At 37.9% G+C, this 16000-nt stretch overlaps 1 long non-coding RNA gene across 1 annotated transcript; it reads left to right on the plus strand.

Moving 5' to 3' along the window:
- The first annotated feature begins 10563 nt into the window (after positions 1-10563).
- Positions 10564-14611, plus strand: LOC123641098. The gene is made up of 2 exons (XR_006736217.1): positions 10564-12219; positions 13523-14611. It is a non-coding gene; the product is annotated as an uncharacterized LOC123641098 (long non-coding RNA).
- Positions 14612-16000: the final 1389 nt, after the last annotated feature.

Genomic DNA, 16000 nt, shown 5'->3' on the forward strand with positions numbered 1-16000 from the left:
TAATCTATATTCCTGGCTTTACTTAACAGTTTATATATTTATTGTTATTTTTCAAACTGGATTTTTGGGCTGCTCTTTCCTGACTTTTAAAGTTCTAGTGGAATTATTTTGGCTTTCTACTCAGGAGTATTTTTGAATGAATGCTTTTCTTTTAATTCTTACAAAGAATGTTTTCCACTGACTTTTAATCTTTGAAATATTTATGATTTCCCGGGTTTGCTATACCATTATTTTAACACTTTTATTTAAAAAATTGAAAAGTTGAGTTGAATACTATATTTAATGACTTGATTTAACAACTAACATACCATAAATGAAAATTTGATTTATATTTTCTAAAACTATTATAATCAGGTAGCATGTTTTCTTTTTGACACATAATTCCATCTGTGGCAAGTAATCTTAATGGTGACTAATTTCACAGGTTTAAATTTAAAGCATAAAATTTAAGTGTTTCACTCTAATGTTGTACTTTCCTGAGTTTAGAGTATGTTGCCCTCAAATAGTAATTTTAAAATTTGAATTCAGATTTCACATTTTAAATATTTTGAGTAAGTTACTTTTTGAAAAACACTGCCAGATTATAATCTTTTTAATTTTAATATTATGGTTTAACTGATACACTTTTCCCTAAGTCATACTGTATTTTTCTTTTTGCCCTTTGATAAATTCCTGTTTGCCAATGACAAATGTATCATTTTCCCATTTTAATTTTGGTATCTTTCATGCTGTAAAATCAATGACAGATTCTCTAGTATGTTTTTTTGCCCTATAAAAGTCAGTGGTGAATTGAAAAAAGCTACCCTTATAATTCATATACATTTTTCTTTACCTGTTAGATCACTGAGCTTATAAAGGTTTAAATGATGAGTACTTAAAACTGATATAATATTAGTTTGTGCCTTTTACTAATTAAGGATGAAAATACCAGGTGGAAAAATTCCAATGGAAATGAAGTACTGGCTTCTCTGTCTTTCAAATGACATGACACGGATGGAAATAGGAAGGGACTAGTTAGGATCACAAATAATTTTGTTCTAAAACTGTGTGTTGCACTTTCTGGAAATTTTTTATTAATAGCTGTCCTTATTTTGAAGGAATAGGATTATTTATAAAATGAACTAGCTATAATGTAAACTTCTGTGAAGCAAATTTTATTTCTCAGTTTCTTTCTTTTATAAAGTTTGAGGTGTGTTCCATAATACAGTGACATCTAAATGGAAAAAATTCAATCCAATTACAATCTAGCATAAATAGCAAATAGGCCTCATGGCCAGTTGGCTGTGTTAAGATATCAGTGCCCTAAACCTACTAGGAGTGATGTGTAACACATATTTAATGTGATTTTTCGGTCTTTTCCAACTCTGTCTGTCTTTCTCCTTCACTCTTACCACTCTCCCCTACTCAGTGAGGGACCTTTTTATGTGTCTAGAGATTCCCTTCTTCATAGTAAATACTTCTGGAACTTTGTTTCTGTACCTGTTAGTCTTTATATTTAAAATGCTTAATAGACCAGCATCATTCTTTTCTGATAGATACAGCTTTCATATATGACGTATGTATAATTCAGGTTGAAAATATCTTTTGTCCAAAGCTTCAAGTTTATATGAAACAAATTAGTGCCCCACATGGTAAACTATACAACTAAAAAAATTACAGAAATTATTTTCCAAAATGAGGTTTATTGGTATAATTGTTCAAATTTTCATCTGTTTAACATAAAATAACTCTCTTCCTTTTCTCATCTATTTCTTTGGTTTACTTACTAATTGTACTAATAATTATAGCTTGCTTCCTATTATATCACTTTTTAAACATTTAATAACAAAACAATAGTTTAAATTTTTCATTCTTGTATCATTTTCCAGTTTTTTTGTTTGTTTGTTTTTTGTTCTTTGGGTTGATTGATTGCTTATACCACTTAGAATAAAAGAAATAGATGAAACCTAAATATGTTCTCAAAGGCCTTATAATCAGTTATCTTTTATTTTAAAATCATGATTCAGTTAAGTGTTCTTGCCAAGTACCTAGATTGTTTTCTGTATTATTTATAATGACTTGCCCACCTGGTTTTCAAGCAAAGCTGTCTGAGTTTTATGTATTCTTCTCTAGTATGCTGTTCTTTTGAAATTATAGTACTTTATAGTATATTTTTTTGAAGTTTTCCCAGCCTCAAAAATGTTTTTTCCTTATGACATTCTAGAACACTTCAAATCAGTATATTTCTTTGCTGAACAAAATTTAACATTTTATTGGTGCTAATTTGTAGTCAAACTATACTTTGCTGATTTTCTAACTCTAGCTTCTGTTAACACTTCCCACTGTCGTCATTGTTTGCTGCTTCTTTTAGTCTCATAGAATTTCTGATAGTAAATCATTAAAAGCCAATAAACCCCTAGATAAAAGCAAAAGGGACTGATTTTAAAGATCTTTTGGTGGCCAGAGACTTTTAAAAAAATAGTTCCGTCTATTTTATAGAAGAGTAGTATCCAAATTTTTTAGTATGTAGCCTTAAACTATGTATGTGTGTTTATTTACAGATTGTACAAGTTCTGTGCTAATGCATATTGTACGTTATGAAACACACCAAAAAAATAGAAAAAAGGATAAGAGAAAAAGTTATTAATAGAAATTATAATATTTTCTTCCTATATCTCAGTGGTTGCTTTTGTCTGTCCGCTAGGATGTATGTACCTGATTTGGAGACCACGTGGTTTAGAGGTTAAGATTAAACAGGCAGGGGAAGTAGGATATTACTAAGTTGGACCCTTGAAGTAAGTAGCACTTTTCCTAACAACATTTGTGTTGAGAATTTTCAGACCTACAGAAAGATTGAAAGAATAATACATTGAACACCCAAATACTATTTATCTAGATTTACTAATCATTAACGATTTGCCACATTTGCTCTATCTCCTTTGAATGTTTTTATGTACACGTGTATATGTATATAGGAGTGTCCATATGTGTGTACACACACATACTTTATTGTATGAACAGACAAGTTGCAGACATTGTGAACTATATTCCTGAATACTTCATCGTGCATCTTGTAAGGATAAGGACAGTTTGGCACAGTTTCTTAGATGTGATAAACCAATTTCACATCTAAGAAAATTAACAAAAATTCTGCAATATATTGTTACTGAGTGTCCCCCAAACTTTTATAGATATATATATATTTAAAAATCCAGATATATTCCACGAATATACATCACATTTTTTGTCCCTTTATTCTCTACTAATCTTGGTTAATCTCCTTGTCATCTCTTTCCCCATGACATTGACTTCTTAAAAATCCATGCCACAGAATGTCCTACATTTTGTATTTATCTCTTTGTTTCTTTATGATGTTAACTTGATGCTCTTTATCAAGAGTCACTAAAGATGGTGACTCTTTATCATTACTTATTCCTAAAAGAATTACTATCAGAGCCATATGATTTATGGTTAGAAGTGATAAAACTAAATCTTTCAGGCTAATATCAGAAGCTGTGCACAGAAATGAGCATTGTTAACCTTAGAGTGTAGTTACTCTGTATAATAGAAGATATCCTCAGGCCATTGATGCTACTGTAACTCAGTACAGTTTTGTGTTTTTCATTTCAAATTGCATGGAGAGTAACTTAAGCAAATTTGTGCCCCTCTTCCTCCAACAGTACCTGCCTTTCCCCCTTCAAACCAAAATCAGCTTTTCTCAGTTTGTTCACCCACCTGATTCACTCTCGATAGCTTTTAGTAATTTTAGAAACGTAATCAGCAATTTACAGGGCTATGTTTTTGGATGCGTGAATTTTGGCATGTTTGTTTTAAAGGACTTCTCATACCTTATAGTCATACCTTCTGTTTAGATATTGAAATTCCTGAAGGGGAGGGAAAGTCCTGTCTTTTTACAAGTTCTAATTGTTACTTATTTTCCTTAAGTCGGTTACCATTATTAAAGCAGGCTGAGTAAAATCTATAACTACAGTAAAGTTAGAAACAAGCAAGTTACAGTAATGTACACTATCAGGTTACTGAATAGCTAGTTTAGGACCTAAAATTATTTCAGTTGGTTAATGGCTTTTTAAAAAGTAGAATAAATGTTTGTAATCCATTGTTTTTGTGGCAGGATATATGAGGTTTCTTAACTGCAGGACTGTTAACATACCTTGTTACTTTAAAAAGAGATATGGTATATAAAAAGTTAAGAATGTTTTCAGTTAAATTAATTACATGTACTAATTATCTGTTAGCCAGATAAGATGCCAAACAGGAAAATTTATATAAAACTTCCATGTGATTTGGTTATTTTCTTTAAACCAAAAATACAGAAGAAATATATCTGTTTACTGTTTTGGAATTTGTTTCTCTTCCTTTAGACAAAAGAAGGGTTTGGTGTAAGTATCTTTGATATTCTGTAATCTAAAAATACAATAACACAGTCTAAAGGAGTTGGTAAAAATGACTGAAGAAGTTGTAATCAAGAATACAGGTAATTCACTTACTGTTTATGAAAGAGGTTCAATTATAACAAGTTCATTTCTATAAAATAGCACATGATAAAGTGATTTCATTAATTTGCATTGTAAATGTATCATAGTTTGTGACCACATGGATTTCCTTTAAAGTAAGTATTGGATGATAGTGATGGTATCTTGGGTTGAAGATAAGAATAAGAACTAAATTAAGTTGTAGGAATTTACTGGTCCACTCTGCTATTAAGTGGAAATTTTAGTCCATTGCCCTAGGAGTTCAGAGGACTAGATTTTAACCAAAGTGTATCTTTTGTCAAAAGACTATCTGGTAGATATGTACTCTTGGGCAGCACCATGATTCTCTCTGGACCTTCTGCTTATTTATAAATTGTAGAACTAGTGTAGCTACATGATACTTTGTAGTTTGCAGAAATTTTGTGTTTCATATCCTCTACATTTGTCTACCTTATATATCCCTGCTGTTCAGCCTAAATAACTCATCTCTGACACTTAAGTTACCCTCTAGCAGCTTAAAAGAAGAAAGAGGGTGGCCTGGGTACTATGGTACTGAAACTTGTGAACATGATTTCTAGCACATAGTCATAACAATTTACTTTCTGAAAATAATCTGGGGTACTTTATTTCCATTAATAAACTGGTGAACTTTTGCTTCTGTTGGACTGACCCCCCCTCCAGCCTCAAACCCCCCCCCCACCTAGTATCATCTGCCCTCTGGGTAGAAGTGCTTCATTTTCATTTTCATTGGTGCTGATTTGGGGGGGAAAAGAAAAACAGTTACAGGTCTGGGGCATATACTGTATTTGTATACTGCTTCAAACTAAGGGAGATATGTAAGATCAGACTAAATGAAATTTCATTTTCATTGTTCTTGTTGTTCCTGTAAGCAAAGTAGTACTCTTGGTCTTAATGACCTGAATATAGTGATGGAGGCAATATACTACGCTTGCCATTGTTTAGCTGTTTTTTTTTATTAAGTATACTGCTGAAATGCTAGACTGCTGTGGAAACTAGTAATTTTCATCTTTGTTGCTGGCCCAGATTGTCTTTTTCTAATATTCCAAATAAGGTGCAAAATCAACAATGACTTTTTTTTTTTTTTGAGACAGAGTCTCACTCTGTTGCCCGGGCTAGAGTGAGTGCTGTGGGGTCAGCCTAGCTCACAGCAACTTCAAACTCCTGGGCTTAAGCAATCCTACTGCCTCAGCCTCCAGAGTAGCTGGGACTACAGGCATGTGCCACCATGCCCGGCTAATTTTTTTCTACATATATTTTTAGTTGTCCAGATAATTTTTATTTCTATTTTTAGTAGAGACGGGGTCTTGCTCAGGCTGGTCTCGAACTCCTGACCTCCAGCGATCCACCTGCCTCAGCCTCCCAGAGGGCTAGAACAATGACTTTTTTTTGCATCACAAATATTTGGCCTAGAAAAATGCCAATATATACTGCTTAGTTACAAGTTATTAATGTAAATAAGCATTAAAGTAACCATTAAATTCAAGAAAGGTTGATTTTTTTAAATTAACTTTTATCTGGTGTTGTCAGTTACATGTATCCATTGTTTTATATAGTTTTATAAAACAATTCCAAGAATAAAGTATATTTGTTTTTAGTTTTCCTACATGCACTTGAGAAGATTAGATACCTCGCTGGCATTTAAAAGAAGCTTAGTTTATATTATTTAATGGAATCTGACGAAGAAGTTAGGGCTTATTTCAAGTACTAAGTGAACTAGATAGTTCTTTTTCATAGATGAGACAAACTTTTCTAATTTATCACTAATTGTGTTATAGTCTCCCTTTGTAAACAGATGCCTTTTAGAACCTTTTGCTGTCTCTTGCTAATTTTTTTTCTCCCCACACCGTCTTCTCCCCCTTTTAAAGAATGACCCCAGGAGGGAATACTAGCTGGGGTTGAGTTCTACAAAGAAAAAATTCTTACAGTAAATAAGTGTGTTTATACCCCTAATGCCTTTGTCTTCCTTTAAAAAGCAAAACAAAACAAAAAAACTTGGATTCTAATAGACCTTAGTGAAATATTTTAATATCAAACCATCAGGACAGTCTCATTTCATTCATGTGGTTGCCAAACATTAATTTACATGGTGAGGGGGACAGGTGGTCTAATGGATTTTCTTCAGGTTAAGTTTAATATGCATTTGATGTGGAGAGACCTAGTAGCTGGAATAGAATTACAAGTTAAATTATTTTGCTTTTGCTTACTCCATTAAATTAAGGAATAGAGTATTTCTGCTTTTCTATACACCTTTCATATATTTGAAAAAGCATAATTGAGGCTTTTAGCATGATAGGAGTAAGTTCCATTTTTATTTTAATTTTCATCCAGCATTTGTAGATATTTAACTATGGCTGACTTGTATATTTGAAAGGGAAAAACATACCCCCACATTTTTATTTGCTGAATGATATTTATTGAAACATGATTTTGTTTATGCTTTGAGTAGGGAAAATTAAAATTGAATAAGTGTCCAGTTTACTAAATGTTTGTTTTATGTATGTTATTTAATACAATTCAAAATGATCAGGGAAATTTTTTTCAAGCATTAATTAAATGAAGATGGTGATATCCATAGCTAAAGGAGCTGTGTTTAGGTTTTAGCAGTTTTGTCAAAAGTAAACATTTTGAGATTTAAAATTTTAAAGTGCTAGTTCCCGTTTTTGACCAAGTAATAAACATCACTTGGATAGGATGATCTAAATGACTATGTTTAATGTCTTTTGAAACCGATATTTCTGAATATTCTTTTTATCAATTCATAGCTTATTGATGAAATGCTGTTTAGAACTCGTTTGTCTCTAAATATTTATTCCAAGAGCTGTCATTTGAGGATTGTAAAATGCTGTACAGAATACTTAAAATCAAGAGAAACTTGAACATTGGGAGTTTCATTCTAGCAGATATTTCTTATATATTGGACTTTAATTGTTATAATTTTGATGAAATAGAGCTCATATTAGAATTCAGTGAATTCTGCTGTTAATGTACATATGCATTCTGAAAATCACAATCCTGTGCAAAATTGCTCAATAAAAAAGCCTTAGGGTTTATAGAAAAAACAGGGTTAGAGGCACAACACTCAAAAATTTCAGCAACAGTGTACTTAAGAATAAAGATAGGAACCTAATGACAGCAGCAGTTTTACACATGTTAAATGGTTAATAAGTATGACACTTTACCTTGGAAGAGACCTGAAGTGTGCCTGTAGAAGTGGGCATGGGAAGGGTTGCAGCTTGTGAGTTATGGTGACGCTGTGGAAGGAGGGTCATCTGAAGTCAGGGCAAGACGTAACCCCCGTTGTGGATGAGTGTGTGACTCAGCTTTCTGGTGAACTGACGTCACTGGTGGTGGTTCGAGGCCTGTGTGCATGCATGTGTGTATTTTGTATATTCCTGTGCTGGGTGTGGTTTTCTGTATTTCACCTAGTGTTTCTCCTGGATGCAACTATGCTTATGCAAAGGCAACATTTGTGTTCTGCTAGTTTAACAGTTCCCTGGAACAAAGTTGTCTTTTCCAAACAAATGTAATTTCAAGACCAACTCTAAAAGTCATTTAGAGATGGAGAATTAGTGGCTAGTCACCATTTATTTTTAATATTAGAAAAATACCCTTTATATTTGTAAGTGATTGATTAGAATTGTGGGCAACATCTAGAATACAGAACTCTTTCTTTCCCATTACCAGGTCAGAAATGACCCCAACTGAACATGTAAACACATTCAGAATCAAAGAATTTTATGTGTTTTGCTGAAAACACATAAAATCTATGAGAAATTATATGCCTTACAACTGTGGTCCCCAACCCCCAGGCCGTGGACCAGTGCTGATCTGTGGCCTGTTAGGAACTGGGCCACACAGCAGGAGGTGAGCTGCAGGCAAGTGAGCAGGCAAGCAAAGCTTCATCTATATTTACAGCCGCTTCTCATCACTAGCATCACCACTTAAGCTCCACCTCCTGTCAGATCAGTGGGGTCATTAGATTCTCATAGGAGCATGAACCCTTCTGTAAGCTGCTCATGCGAGGGATCTAGGTTGCACGTTCCTTATGATGTCTGATGATCTGAAGTGGAGCTGAGGTGGTGATGCTAGTGCTGGGGAGCAGCTGCAAATAGATTATCATTAGCAGAAAGGTTTGCGCAATAAATGTAATGCGCTTGAATCGTCCTGAACCACCCCGCCGCCTCTGCCCCTGACAGTGGAAGAATTATCTTCTATGATACTGGCCCCTGGTGCCAAAAAGGTTGGGGACCACCACCCTACTAGCCTGGTGAAAAAACAGATAAAACACATAAAGTCTGTGAGAAATTATATGCCCTACAATTCTGCCCTCTGCCCCCAAAAAGGGGGGAAAGAAAAAAAGAGAAAATTGAGGATAAACATCATTTTTAGAGGTAAGTGGTCACAGCCATTATGTCCTCATTTTATTTGTTTATTGATGTTTTTGCCTTCGTTTGGTTGACTTAAGTGTATACATCATTTTCAAGATTTACTAACTGCTTTCTAAAAATTTATATTTTATAGCACTAAATATGGCAGGCATTTATTTAAATATTTGAGTGTCCTTGTAAATCAGAAAATCTGTATCCAGATCTTTTTGCAAGTTCATTTTGATATCAGCAGATAAAGTTACTGAAAGATGAATAATAAATAAACATAGTAATGGGTCCACTCTAGGGTCAAAATTTGTTATACCACGTTATGAGGTTTTTTACACAAATCATCCCTAATTCATATGATCCCCAAGCTCATTTGTAACATAGTACTGGGAAATATCTGAGGAACAATGCTAAACCTGGTGGTTAGGATGTCAGGCTGGGATCTAAAGCCTGTTAATCCCTGGTGTAACCAGAGTGTGGCATTGTGTTAATGGTTTGCAAACTCACATCCCATGAATGCTTTATGGGGAGACATCCTTGGAGTCCAAACCAGATTCCCAGGAGCAAATCTCCTCTCGGCGATCAGTGTGTTCTGAGACTCCTCCATCTTCCCATAAGCAGTGGAGCTCATCTCATGTCAACCCTCATAATGGAGGGTTGACCTTGCTGTCATCCTATCTTTTCTGAGAGTCTCAGAGATAAATCTATCTGCTGCTTTTCCACTTTCACAACTTGCAGCTTCAGATCACATTTTCTCTTTCCCTGGTCCATGGGAAGACTACAGATATTTCTCAACTCCTCATTCTCTCTCCCCAAAGCAACTCTTTGTGGTTTTCCAACAGTAGCAAGGCTGAACAGAAACAGGTGGAAGCCCCAGACAGGCTAATTTGATACCTATTCAACATGATAATCCTTAAATTTGTTTCCCTTTATTTTGTCAAGAGGCTACAGCTTGTCTACACACCCGGGGATCCAAAGCTCTGCACCCACTCTAGAAGGCGGTTTAGTGACCATCTATTATTGGAGCATGGCCCTTGGGGGAAGGGGCTGGAAAGGAGGAGGGTGGTGTTTTTCCTCACCCCCAAGCTCCTCATCAAATGATCTTTCTGTTATAATGCTCTCTGGGCGTTTCAAAGTAAACTGTCATTTCTTTATGATTTTCATTTCCTTGTAATTCCAGCAATTTTATGGCATGTTTTATCTTAATTCAATTCTAGGAAGCCCCAAGATAAACTAGTTCCAGCTTTTGCCCTTTCTTGCTTTTCATTCTTACTGGGGGAAAATGCAAATGTACAAAAGAAGTAAAATTAATCAGAATAATATGTTTTTTTTTTCTTCTTGACATGTAAGAGTTGGGGAAGAGAGTCTGATGTAAAAAAGGAGAGCTCTTCCCCTTCCGTTTCCCAGCCTCTCGTACTGTGCTGTAGTGAGTTAGAAAGCAAGGTGTGGGTGGAAGGGGAAGATGGGGAGAGAAATCCTTCCAGCCCATGAGGAGCCTTTTGTCCCCTTTGGTTATGCCTGTATGTGGTCATTTCTTACAGACCACAGTGATGGAGCTCCCTGAAACTGTAAAGGAAATAAGATTACCCCTCATGATTCAAACTGAAAAAAGTCACGCAGAGTGAACCACAGTAGGAAGATAGACACCTTAAAGCAGAGGTTAAAAACTGGTGGCTTAGCCAGATCCAGTCTGGTATGTTTTATTTGGCCCTACATAGAGTTAAAAATAAATGTTATTTTATGGCTAGCTGATTTCCCAGCAAGAAATACTGAATTTTGACATCTTGAAAAATCTGATGATCTAACAATGTGAGGCCTGCATTCCTACAGCTAGCCCTGTTGTCTGCAGTGTGCCACTGAGCCCTCCCAGCTGCTAAAGAGAACCAGAGCCTGGCACTAGTCAAAGCAGGAAAGACAGATTGTATTCAGAAGCTGTTGCAATAGGGGAAACAAGACTTGCGTACAGAACTGGGCTCAGTGGACACAGTAAGGACAGCTGGGGATTTATAGCCAAGGAGAGCAGAGGAGTTAGTCCATGGATAGGGAATTACTAACAGGAGACCACAAGGACAGGGAGGGTTCTTGCTGAATGAAGGCAGTCCAGGGTGATCAGACATCCAGGGTGGGAGATGAGGAATGCGAGGAATTCTGCTAGGTATGGCGGGGGCAAGGAGGGCGGACCTTCCTCTAAGCTGACTTAGCAGGATTCTTGCTAAAACTGGGTTATGCAGGCTTGAGGAGCACAGTGGCCAAGGTCGAAGCTTGAGAAGAGGCTTGAGGGGACCTGACTAAAGTTTGCTCAAGGAGAGCATCTTGTTACCACTTCCCTCTTTTTGCCTGACCCCTGGAGATATTTGAAGCTTTGGTTTGTGCTTTAAAGAGAGGGTATATCTAAGGTTGCACCATTGATTTGGACTGTTGAGCACTTACAATGGGTTAGTCAATACAATCAAGAAGCTGAATTTTAAATCTTATTTAATTTGAATTAATTTAGAATTAAAAACCAGCAGTATAAGCTATTTTCCCCATTAAACATAACTTCAGTGTTTCGGTGGGACTATATTTCACTGTAACCGTTGCATCACGTAAAGTAGTAGTGTTGTACTGTGTGTACTTTTTACTTTTTAAAATGTGGCTACTAGAAAATGTAACATTATACACACGGCTCACATTCTGTTCCTGTTGAATGATACTGATCTAAGGACCTGACGTGTCTGTGGCAGGTTCTGAGTGGGTCCCCATGATCCGCTCTTCCTCCCCTCCCTTTCAGTGTGGGAGGACCTGTGACTTGCTGAAAAAAACCTGCTGACAGTGGCAAAGGTGATGGGCTGTCACTTTTGTGTTGACATTGTGTCATGTAAGACTGCATCTTGCTGGCAGGCTGAGCTTGGGAGCAGACCCTTGCCAAGTCGCGCCTCCAGATGAGAACCTGTCCCTGGCCAACTCCAGGATCACAGCCTTGAAAAGGACCCTGCTAAGCCCTGTCCAGACCCCTGACCCATAGAAGCTGTGAGATAATAAATACAGCTTGTTTTCAGCCACCAAATGTGTGGCAATTTGTTATGCAGCAATAGAAAACATAGGCTGGGGGTGGCGGTAGTGCAGAACTGTGGAAACCTAGCAAAAGGAAAGTCTGCTGGTGAGAGAGAATCTTAGCTAATGTCACTTAAGCACTCTGGTCTCTTGAATAAGCTGTTCCTCAGGTGGTGATGCGTAAGGCTTTGGAGCTGATTAGCCTAACTGCTCTTCTTTTGGTTTCGTGCTCACAGAATAACTTGGTGATTATTACTAGTATCAGTGTAAGTCTGCTTCCCAGAGAGAGGAAGTTGAGGTCCATCTGATTTTCAGAGGTAAGCTCTGATGGTTTGTGGGATATAAGTGGCTGGGTCCAGGCCACTGGGGCGTGGTTGAAGTTGGCCTTATCCTACTGCTCGGAGAGTCCTATTGGTTGTAGTTTTAATTAAATGTTGCATGAAACAAATTGAACACATGTGGTCCCAGCCTTTGCCAGGCAGATTAATCAGAGTGGCTGATGGATTGGGAAAATTTACCAAGAACTAAATGGTGCAGAAACGAGGGGTGGAAATTGTTGGGAGATAATTCTCCATAGTTCTTTCATGTTTCTGCACGTCTTACAAGCAGAGGGAATGAATTTGAACAGAATGAATTTGAAGAGATAGGATGTGGACAGCCTTGAAAGACAGAGATAGTGTCTCCTTGTGGAGCGAAGAGCAGGTGTGCTTACACCCTCGGAAGATAGACTTAGTGTCTCCCTTTAGAGCAAAGGCAGGTAGGTGTACCATCGTAAAAGATTTGGGTTTCGTAAACTCGGGGTTCCTGTTTTGTTCCGCAACTCACTGCAGTTTGCAGGTGTCACCTGACCTTAACTCCCCTGTGTTTGAGGAACTGGCACAAGAAAATGCCAATATTCTAGCTATTGCTAACACTGTGAGTAATATGGTGCTTTGTCTTGGAACCACGCCTCTTGTGTCTCCTGTCAGCATTCCGGGAACTGTGGCAGGCTTTTTAACTTGCCTTTGTAGGTCTTGACGGTTACATTAGATGATAATAATAAAGTCAAGAAGTTGTTTCTTGTGGAACAGAAGTTAATGTACTCAAGACTATACCTTTTCCAGAATAAGTTAGGGTGCCCATATGTTTTTCTGTTCCTAGAGGGGACGAAGAAGAGATTTTTATTTGTTTTGTTGGAAAAAATTACTGCATTCATTTCCAAAGTATGCCGTATCAACGAGCAGATCTTCCTAGGAGCGAAGTTTCCTGGGATGATCACAGATTTGTGGTGGTTGATTACATTCCCCTGTCCTGGGCCTCAGTTTTATCATCTAGAAAATGGCAGAATTAGTCTCTTAATGTCCCTTCCAGCTATAGTACTTCCAGGCATGTGAAAAATAGCATAATTTAATTTTATTTACTGAACAAGCCCTTACGTTTTCCTTACCATGGGACAGGCACCAGTGTAGGTGCTTTGCAAATAACTCACTCAAACTAGCACGATACTAATATCCCCATGCTACAGGTGAGGAAACTGAGGCACAGAGGGCTTAGTAATTTGCCCAGGGTCATCCAGCTGTTCCAGAAGGTTGGCCCAGCCGGGGCGCAAACCTGGGCAGAGTTTATGCTCGTGTCCACCAGGTTGTGCTGCCTCCCATCCTGTCACTGAACACTTGATTCATCTGCTGTGTGTGATGATCACAGCCGGAGAGTCCTGGTGGCCACAGGGAAGAATGAAGCAGGTCCCTGTTCTCCGGAATCTTGGCGCTAAGGGGGAATTTTGTATTCTTCTTGGTATGTGTCTTCACGTATGTCCCACATAAGGACTCCAAGGTAAGCATTTGTATGTGAGAATTCAGTGTAGGTTAAGTAATTAGTTCCAGGTTTTTAACTGGCTTACTTAAGACTGTTTCAGTAAACCTCAGGATTCTAATCTGGTGGTAGTAAACGAGGTCAGACTCCTGCAGGGAAACATGGAAACATAATAAGCCCAAAGGCCTACCTACTTGATACCTAAAGTTAATAGAATTGTGTATAGAAATTAAAGTAGTTATGCTGAGTCAGCTTCCTTAAAAGTTCTTAGTCAATCTGAATCCCCTTTATATATGTTAATATGAGCTGCTCGAGGATAATCTTTGAATCTGCCATTGTACCAAGGACAATATTTTTTCGCAGTGTTCACTTAAGAAATAAATGTTGAGCGAACGATCACTTCCATTTCACGGGGTGCAGGCTGAGTCTCTGGGGAGCTCTCCATATCCGTCAGAGCCCCGGAGGAGGCAGAGCCGCACTCAGGAGCCTCAACTGGGCAGACTTTCGTGACAGAACTGTTCACTGAAGACTAAGGGAACCAGCAAGGGATGCTGAGGCAGCTTCAACTGTCACCACCCCCAGGCCAAAAGGGGCACCTGTGAGAGCTTCTCCTGTGGAGGAGGGACAGAGTGACAGAGCTGTAGCCGGCACAGCAGGAGAGGAGGAGGGACAAGGAATGAACAGCCCAGCTTCTTCTGCTGCCCTCAGACCGTTGGCTGAACCCAGCTGGGATACAGAGTGACGGGGACACATGGGGATTGCAGTTTGACTCCCCGCTTGCAAAAATACTACATTTTCCCTCTAACAATTCCATCATCATGTATGTTATGAAAAACCAAACATGTTCCAGGTGTTTTCTGATGAATTGTTTGCTATGTACATTGCTGACAATCTACATAAAGTACTGAACTTAAATTATCAGTAGGTGGTGCTGCTGAGATTGAATCTTGAAAAATCTGAAACAGACATTTAACTGAAGATTGTGTAGGCTTCAGACAGGTTATTTGAGAAAGAACTTAATATTACAGGCAGTTTCTGATTCATTGTTTTTCCATGACATCTGGAAAACACTCACTTTTAGAATTTTGATTTACTTAAAATGTGAAATATTCTAGGTTTCCTCAACAATCAAAGGAACAGCAACTTACACATCTGCAGAAATTGAAGGATGGGCATGTTGTGGAACACACTGATAATTTCTGACATACAATACTGGGGGCAGCTATTGCCTTTCTGTCTTAATTTACTGTTGGAGAGCCAAGCAGTGAATTATAATATGTGTCAAGATTTAAAAATGGTTCAATTTTGAATTTTCTGGAGAATTACAGGCAAGGAACTAAAGAGCTTTATCTTCTGGCAGCATCAGAAGTGACCCCCAAGGTACCATTTTCCTGTCAACCCTCCAGAAATAGAGTACTACAGTTCTTTACCAATATAGAAATAGGCCCATAAAAATCCTGCAGTTGTAACACGTTTACCCGGCATGGATTCGAAAGATGCTGAAGTCTTCTATTCCCCAAACTACCTCAGTGGGATACTTGGGAAAGTAAAGATTCCCAGGCCATTTGCCTGGAGATTCTGATTTAGTTTATCCAGGATGGGACTGGAAAGCTGTCATTAACAAGTGCCCGCTCCCCGCCATAATCCTCAGGTCACGCTAGTCTGGGAAGCACTGACACTAGGCAACTTCCTGAACTAAGTCCCCTCACCCACTTGGTCTAAGGCTTCGCAAACACCCTGTGATCACAATCACCTTCGAAATGCTCCTGCCTGGAGTTCTACATATAATTTCAGGTGCTGCTGAGAGTCCTTAGAACCTTTTATGTAGCCTGTCTATGACCCCTGTGCTATGGGGTCGGTCTAAAACTCCCCAGTCAAGACTTCAGGATCCTCTTGTCTCGTTATTCTCATTATAGCCAGGAGCTGTGAGGACTTAGAGATTATATTCCTGAACACAAGACAAAGTTAAAATCAAAGGAGCCCATGTAGTTTCTTTTAAGCCTGTATGAGTTCTTAGATAGAAAGTAGAGTCTATTAAGGAAATGCTATAGACGGGATTTCATATACTGCAGTCATCAGTATCTTCCAGGAAAAAAAAAAAAAAGGACAAAGGGGACTGGTGATATGTCAAGGTGTTATGTGTCACTTCCTTCTATTCCCAAGGACACAGCCTCTTGTTTGGAGAGCGGCATGATTTGGGGCCCTGTCGTAGCATAGCAAAAGTCATTCTTGCTGTTCAACCCCAGACTTCGCCAGAGTCTGGCCAAAACATTTGCTATCTAGCAGGCTTGGATCCTAACAGCAATT

This window comes from Lemur catta, chromosome 1 (genome assembly GCF_020740605.2).
Source record: "Lemur catta isolate mLemCat1 chromosome 1, mLemCat1.pri, whole genome shotgun sequence".
NCBI lineage: Eukaryota > Metazoa > Chordata > Mammalia > Primates > Lemuridae > Lemur > Lemur catta.